At 34.8% G+C, this 10,073-nt stretch overlaps 1 protein-coding gene across 2 annotated transcripts in view; it reads right to left on the minus strand.

The window, feature by feature from the left end:
* Positions 1-9,578, minus strand: part of cora (erythrocyte membrane protein band 4.1 like coracle) — a 316,104-nt gene extending 306,526 nt beyond the window's left edge. For both annotated transcript variants that reach the window (XM_090410709.1, XM_090410707.1), the window contains exon 1: positions 9,325-9,578. The gene's annotated coding sequence lies outside the window, so the exon portion shown is untranslated. The remainder of the gene's footprint in view (positions 1-9,324) is intronic.
* Positions 9,579-10,073: the final 495 nt, after the last annotated feature.

Genomic DNA, 10,073 nt, shown 5'->3' on the forward strand with positions numbered 1-10,073 from the left:
ATTATTTCTGGCGTTGTTACACTTTTTGGACATCCTTCACATGGATCATCTTCAAGGCTGGTATGGCCATGTTTAAACTCGGCAGCCCATTTCTTAATTGTGAGAAACGAAGGAGAAGAGTGCCCATAAATTTTTATGAACTTCAAATGAATTTCTTTTGGCGTTAAACCTTCTTTTACAAAGAATTTTATAACCGCACGATACTCAATTTTATCCATTTCAAGGGATATAGACAACACTTTTGCTTCAGACAGCTGTATAAAACAAACTACTTGATAGAATAACTTGCAATTTCACATGGATGCTTATGACAGATGTACCAACTTAGAAAAAAAAAATCTCTTGCCGATAGTGTTGCCATCTGTGGTCGAGACAGAGAACTTTTCAGACCACCCTCATACACTAAGTTGGTCTCCAACTTAGTGTATGGCAGTCAAGTCTTTTGGTCCCTTGTCAAGGCTGTGGAATACAGCTTTTTTCCTTTCATGTTTCCAACTCTCACATCATAATGGTACAATACCACCATCTTCTAAAGATAAGGCAGACTAACATGAGATTCCCTTTCCCCCCCCCTTCAACTCTTGTATAGATGAACAAGTAAGATCTCCTCCTATCATTCCTCAAGCTATCTATAGTATGCCTCTTCTGAAATTTCACTAGAAGGACATTATAAAAATAATTAGTAGCTTTGATGAGATGACAATAAGTCTCCTTGCCCTAATGGTATTCCTCCAGTTGTACTAAAAGCTTGAGCTCCAGAACTCATATCCATTCTGCATTGTCTCTTCAAGCTGTCATAATCACCTGGCATATAACCTACAGACTGGAAACAAGTTTCTATCCAGCCTGTTCCCAAAAAAAAAGAGATAAAAGTAACTGCGAAACTACACCCTATTGCTCGAACTTAAGTAATCTCAAAAATAACAGAAAAGATCATCAACAGCCAACTACTTCACTACTTAGAGACCCACCAATTACTTAGTGATCATCAATATGGATTCTGTCATTCTTATTCTGCAGTAAATCTCGGCAACCAGGATCACTTTGAACACGCACACACTTTGAACACATGTTTATTAATTTCTTTCTCAATACTCGTGATAGTTTGACTAGGCTTGTAAGTATTTTTTTTTTTTTTTTTTAAATTACTAAACCAATATTTCACCTTCATCTATATGTTATTCATTATCTATATGGATCACATTATGAAGGAAAGTGGTATTAAACATGATATCAAAATTGGAGATGTTAATGTCAGCACTTTGCTTTATGCGGATGATGTTGTACTTCTAAATAAATCCGCTACAAGTCTGCAAGATTCTCTGACTAAATTGAATAGCTGTTGTAACAGATATGGTATGAAGATCAGCAATAAAAAGACAAAGACAATGAAAATAGGCAGAATCATTGAAAATGTCAACTGTGTTGTGAATGGAGAACCTGTGGAACAAATAAAACATTTCAGCTACTTAGGCACGATTTTTACTGAAGATGGTAAATTAAATATAGAAATAGACAACAGAATCAGCAAAGCTGGTATAGTGGGAAGTCAAATGAATAAATGCATATGGAATAAGAGAGAAATTAGTCGGAACACTAAATTAGCTGTATACAAGACAGCGTTCAAACCAGTTTTAACTTATGGATCTGAGAGCTGGGTCAGAAGTAAAACACTTGACCAAAGACTAGAGACCACAGATATGAGAGTCCTGAGAAAGATTATAGGCGTGAACAGATGGCATCAATGGCAATATCATATTAAAAACGAGGATATTAGGAAAGAACTTGACATTGTCAGCATCCAGGAATGCGTTAGCAGATCTAATCTCAGGTGGTATGGTCACTTAAACAGAATGGGCGAGGAAAGATTAACAAAACAAGTGTTCGCTGCCAGGTTGGCTGGAAAACGACCCAGAGGAAGACCACGATATAGGTGGATTGATATGGTACAACATGCCTTAGACGATAGAAATATAAGATCTGATAATGTTGGAGTCTTGACAAGTAACAGACTGCTTTGAAGGAAAATTGTAGATAGGAAGTTAGTAATGATGTAATATTTTCATGTAGTACTATCATATCCTATACACTCCTTAAGGGTACATGTCAGGAATTTGATGATGATGATATTTCACCTTCACTAGAAAATTCAAGTTGGAAAATCAATTATTTTAAGAAATGGACATCAATAATGCTTGTATAATGGTAGTGGAAAACGTCTGCCTTGTTACATTTCCACATATAATAATAATGCTTGCGTTGTTCAGTCTATCTTTGGTTAGTCAGTTTGAATGTGCAGTTTGCAGTGTCTAAAATTCTCTTGCAGTGCAATCCTATCACCAACCTTTTGTTCATATAATAATGCTTTGTGTGAATCCAAGCACAAGTCTAGACAGTTAAGGTCAAGAAAACTAGGGGGTCAATGATTAGGATCACCTCAGTGAATAGTTCGGATAATTGGAAACTTGTTGGAAAAACTGAAATGTATCTCCTTAATGATGGAATTACATATACAATTGGGTTTGATAAAATAATATGGATATTCTGATGACTTTGCAAAAGTGTTTGATAGATTACCACATGATAAGTTGGTGTACAAGCTGCAGAGGATGGGAATAGACAGTATATTGGTTAGATGGATCAGAGACTGGCTCTCTGAACGATACCAGCAGGTTGTGTGAGATGGAGCAGTGTCTCAAAAAAAGAAGGGTAACCAGTGGCATGCCCCAGGTTTCTGTTCTTGGGTCCCTGCTGTTTAACTTGTTTGTAAACGATATATCATGTGAACTGACTGGGGATCTTCAGTTATTTGCTGATGATACAAAGTTGGGAAGAATTATAAGTAGCACTGCTGATGCTGAATCCCTTCAGGAAGATTTGAATAGACTTTTTACTTGGACAAAAGAGTGGGGTTGTAGTTTTAATATCAATAAGTGCAAGGTGTTGCATTTTGGAGTGCAGAAATATAAGGCTGTGTACTATATTGATGGTGCCGCACTGTAGGAAGTGGATGAGATTAGAGATATGGGAGTGATGGTTGACAGTAGACTGAAGTTCAGAGTGCATATTGAGTGCTGCAAAGGTTGCACATCATAGTGCTGCTATGATAAGAAGTACTCTAACATTCAAGGATAAGGAAGTTGTTGTGCCACTGTATAAGGCACTAGTCAGGTTACACTTGGACTACCGTGCTCAAATCTGGTCACTTGGTTTTCAATGTGATGTGGAGGCATTGAAAACCAGGGTCCAGAGATGAGTGACTAAGACAATATCAGGAGTTTGGAATGCTGGCTATGGAGAAAGGTTGAAGAGATGTGGATTGCAGAGTTTGGTGGATAGGAGGAAGAGAGGTGATATGATAGTGACGTTTAAGTTAATGAAAAGATTTTATCAGATTAATCCAGAGGGGATTATAAAAAGAGTAGAAGGTGAGAGGGAAAGAACCAGAGGTTATTCCTGGAAGTTATGTAAAAGTGTGGTGAAGAAGGGTGTGAGAAGTAGATTTTTTACATGGAGAATTGTCAGTGAATGGAATGCATTGCCAGAATGTGTTATTAATGCAAGGAGTATTAAGGACTTCATAAGATTCTATATGATAAATATGTTGTCAGTTGAACCTCCCACGATGAGTCTGTTGACTCCCATGGAGTCGAGAGACTCATTGTAATTGGAGGGTGTAATAATATTATTATTACAACCCATGAATGCTCATATGAATATTATTTGCTCCATCTTGAATAAGATGCACTTATTGGGAAAGAGTGTGTGTACTTGTGCACATCAAGATTTGCAATCACATAATGACAAGAGTTCACTCATAGCTTACAGTCTAACTCATCAAGACATTGCAGTTCTTGCAATGTTTACCTAGCACCATCCAAGAACTCGTTTTTAGGAACTTGAAAGTATGTGGATAGTCACCGAGTAATGCAATGCAATGCCAGACCTGCAAAGTACTGCTCACATTACTTTAGTTATTTATTAATGCCAAATAAATGATCCAATCTCTATATCAAAACTGGCTAACCAAAGATAAAACAAACAACACTGCATTATTATTATTATTATTATATATTGTGTGTGCACGATCATACAGTACTGCAGTTACTAGAGGCCTAATCTTGAAACGAAAGTATTTTTCCACTCATCCATAATCCTGATATGAACTGCTTTGCTTAAAATCACTGAATATATTTCTTCACATCATAACAAGAATCAAAGTCTACTCCAACTGATTTCAGAAAGAAGTTTTTTGTTTGTTTGTTTTTTTTCCTCAAGGAAACACCCTTAAAGAATATTTAATTGTAGCACCCTGTCTATTTCTTTACTTAAAAAAAAATAATAATAAAAAAAGATTAGTACAAGAAAATGTCAAGTTTATTATTATTATTATTACGAGCGACTCCAAGGAGTCCTTAGACTCATCGAGGGAGACCCTAAACATCATGTCCATCACAACTATTCGACATTCACACAGTATCTATCATACTTTGCCTTGAACGCATTCACCATCATAGCACCCACAACAGACTCTGGCAGCTTATTTCACTCATTTACCACTCTAAAAGTAAAAAACCCAGCTCTAACACTCTTACTAACCACACCCTTGCCCAGCTTCCATGTATGTCCCCTAGTCCTCCCACCACCAGTTCTGTTCTCAAAAATATCCTCTGAATTAATCCTATAGAAACCCTTCAGCAATTTGAATGTCTCAATCATATCTCCCCTTTTCTGCCCTATCAACCAATTTCTGCAACCCACAAATCTTCAACCTGTTTTCATAGACCTGCTATCATTTTGGTCACTCGCCTCTGGATCCTCTCAACCTCCTCCTCATCAAGAAGAAACCTAGGTGACCAAATCTGTACACAGTAGTCAAGATGGGCTCTTATCAAGGCTTGATACAGAGAAACAATAACTTGCTTATCTCTGCTAATCAAAGTATTCTTCAACATCCAAGTGATCTGATGAGATGATTTAGCCACTTTTGCAATGTGCTCCCTAAACTTCAACTCTCCTCTGGATCCTCTCAACCTCCTCCCCATCAAGAAGAAACCTAGGTGACCAAATCTGGGCACAGTAGTCGAGATGGAGTCTTATCAAGGCTTACAGAAGAACAATAACTTGCTTATCTCTGCTCGTCAAAGTATTCTTCAGCATCCAAGTGATTTGATGAGCTGATTTAGCCACTTTTGCAATGTACCCCATAAACTTCAACTCCCTATCCACCAACACTCCCAAGTTTCTGGCCTCATCAATCTCCTAGAGTACAGTTCCACCAATGTGATATACTGCTGCTAATCTTTTCACTATAATTTTTGTTATTCACTATAATTTTTGAAAATATCATCAGTCTACTGAATTCTGTTATTGATTGCATACTGGTAACAACAGTAGCAGAAAAAGAAGTTAGAAGACAGACACCTTGATAAAAGTTTTATTCCACTGATTCCCAAATCAGGAGACTTCTGTACATTCCACTAATAGGAAGCAAAACAGTGACACCAAAGAACAGTTAGGTATCAGGAATTTATTATTTTTCTTAGTGAAGTAGCAATTACAGAAATCAACACTGGCCAGTGGCTCATATGATCTCCATCAAGAATCAAAATGATTTTCTAGTCAAAACTCTTATATATAGCTGTAATCAGAGTCAATACATAGGGAAAATGTATTGACTCTGATTACAGCTATATATCACTGTTTTGATATATAGCTGTAAATAATGAAGTTATTTCTCCACTCACAGTTTTCTCTGGCCCACTGAAAGCATTAATTTGTTTTTAATAACCAATCCTACATATGAAAAGATTGTATACTTATAGTACATTAGTGCTCTGAGTCAAGATTAGATAATCCAGAAATCCTACCCACTGAAAAAAAGATACTTTCACAAATCATTTCAAGTCTCCTATAAGTATAGATATGATCTTGCAATAGGCACTATGCTGTCAAGTCACTAGATCATTCTTATGCCAGAAGTGCTCAGAAGCACAGAGACTTATTCACTTAAACATAAACAAGGAAGTAAATCTTTGTAATGATTACTGTACCTAGCAAAAATAAATATCTAGATAATGTAACCTAGACTGAAAATACTGGAACCATTCATGAAGAGAGGAATGCCAAATGAACAGCCAGGATTTCGAAAAGGCTGAGGAACAAGAGATCAAATCGCCAATGTGAGATGGATAATAAAAAGAGCACAGGAATATCAAAAGAATGCCTACCTTTGTTTCCTTATACTTACTATAGCAAGGCTTTTGACTCTGTAGATCATGTGAAATGTGTTAAGAAAAATGGGAGTACCAGAGCATTTCATTATCCTTCTAAGGAATCTTTATTATGAACAAGAAGCTACTGTCCGAACAGATCTTACAGAAACTGAGTATTTCACAATAGGTAAAGGGGTGCGACAAGGATGTATTTTATCTCCATACTTGTTTAACTTGTACAGCAAATACATTTTAAGAATGGCGGGGCTGGAAAAAGTTACGGCAAAAGACAAAAGTTATGGCAACATGTGAACTTAATGATTTTGAAGTAGATAGGGAGAAAATGGAAGCAGTTAACAATTTTGTGCTCCTAGGATCCTGAATTGATCAAGATGGTTATTGTACTGAAGAAGTTAGAAGAAGATTATTACTCGGAAAGAAAACAATGATAAATTTAAGCAAGATCTTTAAAGGATAAAGATATTAGCCTCACAACAAAAATCAGAATCGTGAAAGCAATGGTATTCTCTCTGGTACTGTATGGATGTGAAAGAAGGAAGATAGATGCATTTGAATTATGGATTTGGAGACACTTACTAAGAATACCATGGACTGCAAAGCAAACCAATAAATCAGTGATAGACAGAAAGCCAGATTGTTCCATCGAAGCTATGATCATCAAGCAAAAATTGTCATACTTCGGACATATTATGCGAGCAAATGACAGTCTGGAGAAGATGATGATGATGATGCTTGCTAAAGTTGATGGAAGGAGGAGAAGAGGAAGACCAAGAATTAGATGGGTGGATGGAGTTAAAGAAGCAACTGGAATGCACTTGAAAATTCTGAAAGATATGGCCAGGGACAGATCTGAATGAAGAATGTATGCTCATAGAATCACCAGGAGTTGAAAACGACTCGGTGGAACATAACAACAACAATACAACCTAATTATCCATATAATACAATACCAACAGAAACTGTACTATGGTTTTGAATTCCAACAAAAGTAATATATAAAATGCATTCCTTTCACTGGGATTCAAAAATATGAAAGAAAGCAGTATGTCAAGAAATAAAAACAAGAAATGTAAAACCTAGGAATCTAACTGTCAACAAAATAACTCCTGACTTCTTCCTCACAAAAAAAGTAAATAAAATTCTAAAAAAGCAGTCACTAGCTTGGATGAAATCCATGTTCAAAAGACTTTCAAGATTATGACAATAATAGCTTAATTGAATATTAAACCCCAAAAATGAAGCAGCAAAAATGAGCAGTTCTGTTCTTCCCTATATTATCATAATTTGTATCATATACTTACTAAAAATAACACTGAATTTTTAATATAAATATTCAAAGAAAATATCTAATATGTATCTGAAGCTCATTTTTATTTACTGTTATTATTATTGACATGGCAAATGTATGGAGTCTAAGGACAATGCAGCAGACCTTTCTACACTACACAATCCACTGTCTATAACTTCACAACCTACAATCTGCACTATAACCATTACACTATATTATTATTTTTTCCCTGATAACTTTGTATGTGTGTTCTATGACTGATTGCCCTTTGCAAAGAGAGAGAAAGAGAGAGAGAAAAAAAAGACATTTCCAGGAGTAGGAAACCCTACCTTGACATATTGAAAAAAACCCATAGAAATATTCTTTACAACAGGAAAAGAATCAAAGGTCTACTCCAACTGATTTCAGAAAGAAGTTTTTTTGTTTGTGCTTTTCCTCAAAAAATTTCAGTTTCCATTTCATACTGTCAAAGAGAGAAATGAGGCAGATATGGCAGAAACACAAGTTACTAAATGAGCTTATAGGGTAGATGTAGAGGAAATTATGAAGTACATGACAGGAGGGGGATAAACAAGGGGTCATACCTGGAAAGTGATTAACAAATATGTGAGGAATAGATTTTGTGCTTGAAGAGTGGGGAATGAGTGGAACAGATTATGAAAAAAAACTCTGTGTACTGTCAGTGAATGAGTTTTAGGAGAGAGAGAGATAACAGCCATTGCACAAATAGTGGTTAATACTAGGATGTCTGAATGATGATGATGATAATAATAATAATAAAATTCTGTCTCTTTTCTCTCTCTCTCTCTCTCTCTCTCTCTCTCTTCAAATTGCAGCTTTATGTTTGGGCAAACATAAAACCAATATAATAAATTAGTCATATTTTCTATTTGTAACAGGAACACATTATTTTGTAACTATGTTTCAAGTTACAATGTTACATCCTTATTTCCTTTATGTGATTAGGAATATAGGGTCTTCAGTTGGTTTAGTGGAAGTAATGCATAACATATTCATAGCAGCAGTCAAGTAACAAGAAACTCAAAATAAAACAGCACCTGAATCTTTAAAAACCCAGTGATATATAACTTAATTTCTTATAAAAATAGTAATTGTGATTCAGATGACATAAATCCCATGCTCAATCAAGCCTGCATGTGATGTAAGTTGAAGATATTTAAAATCAAGAATAATTTTCATGCAATTTAATTTATGTAATATTTAAACTGTTACTCAAGAACCCAGTTTCATTTATCAACACAAAATTTTAAGTTATTAATATTACAATTTACAGGGGCATAATATGTATCAATAGCAAATATCAACAGAAATAATATTCATACAATAAAAAAAACTACTTATTTATCTACTTTTTTTTTTGTTTTCGTACTGATTAATTTGTTTCTATAAATAATGGCGCTATTAATATGCCAGCAGTATATGTTACCCATGTTCACAACAGAATGTAATTAAGATAACTTTAACAACTTATTTATTTCATCTTATTACACCTGGTGCTGATTATATTAATAAAATAAAAATAAACAACTGCACGGTTTTTATATTTTGATATATAAACAATGCTTGCTCATATTTAATATACAAATTCATGAAGAAATTACAAAATGGGTTTCATATTATATTATTAGCAATCTGAAGTAAAGTAATTGCAGCTGCAAATATAGCTTTTATCGATTTGATTTGTTAAGTGGATGTTGTCTACTTGAGCTTTGGTGAATTTCCTAATATAAAACCTATAAAAGTTCATTCACTTACTTTTTAATTACATATCAAACTTACCCTGAACACGTTTAAAATTGTTGGATGGAGCAACGAGTTATAGCTTTCGTTATACAGTAATTTTATGATATAACTAATTTACTGCATCTACGAAGTATACGGAAAAATTTTCCTTTAGTGATCTATGAAATTAAACTATGCACAATATCACGGGAGAACAAGTATAAAATCCAAATGCTGAAGCACACCTCATATATCTGAACTGCACCGTTACTTAAATCACAACATTACTCAGAACCGGCAAGCACACTGAAGCATCACTCACTTCAAGTCTGACGCTAGGCAACGACGCCGACGTTAGACTCGTCGCTTCAAAGAGAAATATTAATCCGCGGATTAAAATAAACTTATCAAATTATCAAGTTTTGTAATATATGTTAATATTTAATTACCATATGAATAATGCTTATATTAAATTTTATAGAAAAAGACACTGGAGAATTTTATTTTATTAAAGTTATTCTTTCTTTTCCTCAGTTTTGTAAATTCATCTTAAATTTGCTAGTACAGCAAAGTTGGAAGAGCAGATCATCATTTGTGCCTACAGTTGTATTAGTCCACTTTGACAGTTCTTGACTTGAAAAGCAATTCAAAGGAAAGAAATAACTGAAAGATTCATTCAGTCATGATGGCCAATCTTTTATTAATATTTGAAAATACAGCGGAATGGAAAAGTCAATGAGGAGCAACACGAAACGTATATCAGATTCTTTTTTTTTTTAACTTGTTTTGTGGAGCGATGGGTAAGA

Source organism: Typopeltis vanoorti, chromosome 20 (assembly GCF_054136105.1).
Source record: "Typopeltis vanoorti isolate ZY-2024b chromosome 20, IOZ_Tvanoo_1.0, whole genome shotgun sequence".
Lineage (NCBI taxonomy): Eukaryota > Metazoa > Arthropoda > Arachnida > Uropygi > Thelyphonidae > Typopeltis > Typopeltis vanoorti.